Below are 2712 nucleotides of genomic sequence, written 5' to 3' on the forward strand. Positions count from 1 at the left end.
TTTCTCTCTTTTCTGTTTCTTACTCTTATCAGCTCATCACGTCGCAGTCAATGCTGAATTATTGTCGGGGCGGTGGCGGTGGTTGGGGGGGGCGGAGTCTCTAGGCGAAAATATCTCTATAAAACAAAACAAAAATTTACATTCATTGATTCACTCAGAAACCTGGTGGGAAAGGTCTAATTTTTCAACATGTATGGGAAAATTATTGACGGCACGCTGTCCTTCTGAACCTGGTTGCATCTGCCAGGAGGTCAAGACTAGGCTCAGAAGGCGCTTCCAACGTGAAAACCCCAAACAAACTCTGACGTGGTGTCTCACGACACGGTATTTCCACGGTCAGCGTCCGTCCGTCTCGGTCTCTGGCTTTAAACCTGATCGAAAAGAAGCTGACGTTCACAAACGAACCACAAACCTTATTGATCCAGATGGATGCATTTGTGCGCCTGCTTTCTCAAGACAGTACGGATAACGGTGGAGAAAATGCTAATGATATATAAACGTATTAATAATGGGTAATAAAAACGGAAATGTTTTTCTGTATTCTGTAATAACGGCACACGCGTACCAACCACCGACTCAGCAGTAGGGCAGCTTTTCACTGTCGTTTAGCTTTTAAGTAGAAATGGGAGGGGTGTTGTATAGTCTGGTCACAGACGAAGGAAAAAATGGTATGATGAAACACTGGATGAAAGGGTAGAAATTGGTTCCTGCCTTTTCAGAAAGAAAAAAAAAACGGAGAAGAAAGAAAACTAGGGCGGATTTTATCTTTCACATAACTTGTCTTGTTTAAAAGTTGAATTGCTTTAACGCATGTGTGACACTTCGGAGCTGTCAGAGCTGCTGTTCTAGGAAGATTCACCAACACTTTCTAACCAATCAGAATTCAGGAGTGGTATAAATGCAGATAAACAGCTTGTGAAAAGGTTTTCTTTCTGACGCACACTCATGCTTACACACGTAACGGCGCCACATATTGTATACATTATACAAACTATATACTCATATATATATATTTATTACATTATTAATATAGAATTATATATAACTTCAGTCTAATTTTTTTTATTTTTTGGCCACATTTTTGAACTGAAATGGACTTGATTGGGAGTATATGTCATGAAGATACACAAAATGTCCCGTAATAATAATAACGCTTGGGCAAGATCAATATCATCGAGCATCCATCCATCCATCCATCTTCTACACCGCTTATCCTTTTCAGAGTCGTGGGGGAACCTGGAGTCTATCCCAGGGAGCATGGGGCACGAGGCGGGGAACACCCTGGACAGGGCGCCAATCCATCACAGAGCACAATCACACACACTCACACACCCATTCATACACTACGGACACTTTGGACACGCCAATCAGCCTACCATGCATGTCTTTGGACTGGGGGAGGAAACCGGAGTACCCGGAGGTATTAGAGACTCAGAAACACGTCCGAAATGGTTCTCCGGTCTTATAAGACCTACATTGAAATTTTCTTTCCGTAGAAACCCGACACTGCTCATCACCCTGAGAACACCGTTCATATAGAGTGAAGCACGGTAGTGTTAGTATCATGTAACTGGGATGCTTATTTATCAGAGGGCAATGGGGAAACTGGTCAGGATTGAAGGAGAGATTGTTGGACGAGGGCAATCTGAGCAGATAACTTGTTCCAGAGATCTTCCAACAGGACAACGAGCCTAAGCATACCGCCCAAGCTACGCTGGCGTGGTTCAAACCCAAGAACCCGAATGTGTTCAGAAGCCTGAGTCAAAACTCAGACTTTAGTCTGATTGAGAATCTGTGTTCACCTACTGCGTGGTAATGACACAAATGCTACAGATGCAGAGGATCTGATGAAATGATGAAGGGCATGAAGGACCGCGTTGAGTCGCCAGAATTGAACCGAGCGGAATGAGTTTCATTTTGTGCAAACGTAACTTTTATAAATGATCATAAAGGACATGGCGTCTCAGCTGGTGTTGCTCAGCATTATAAGCTTCTTCTCTTCGCTGTCAGGAAGCTTTTCTTTGACCTTCTTTTCCTTCCTGACTCGAACTGCTCAGACTGTTCCAACCTCAGCGTCCTCAAACCACCGCCTCTTTATCGTTAAAACTCGCCGATTCTGCATTTCTCTGTCCTACTTTTGTTGTCGTCGTGTCTTCCGATACACCAGAGATCTGAGATCTGCTTCAAGACTTCACGCTCAGTGGACTTCAATGTCTGTTATTCACAAAGCTGGAACGGGGGGGAGAAAACCCTGATAATAACGATGTTATGAACCCATTCTTGATGAAAAAATTGCTTATTTACGAAGGTTTTATTTCATTAAATTGCCTATTGAATTGAAAGTCTGAAGATTAAAAAAACAAAAAAACTGTTTACCTGACAGAGCCCCATGTGATACCCAGCTGTTTGCATTTATTTATTTGTTTGCTTGTTTGTTTCTGACATTGTGATACAGTCATCACTGTAATTAAACCACTGCGCTGTTGAATTCTCGAATCTGATTGGTGATTCATTTCCTATTACAGCAGCTCTGACATTAGTTCAGCTGCCAGTCCCAGGTTTATACAGTATTAATGTACAAATTTTACTTATTTATTTATTGTCTTATTAACTTCAAGGGAGGGGGGGGGGGACTGTTTATACTGTAGATGCTGTAATATAAGTGAGAACACTTGTTCTCACTTATGAGAACTAACTTGTGTCATGGACCCC

The sequence above is a fragment of the Ictalurus punctatus genome, chromosome 11 (genome assembly GCF_001660625.3).
Source record: "Ictalurus punctatus breed USDA103 chromosome 11, Coco_2.0, whole genome shotgun sequence".
Classification (NCBI taxonomy): Eukaryota; Metazoa; Chordata; class Actinopteri; order Siluriformes; family Ictaluridae; genus Ictalurus; species Ictalurus punctatus.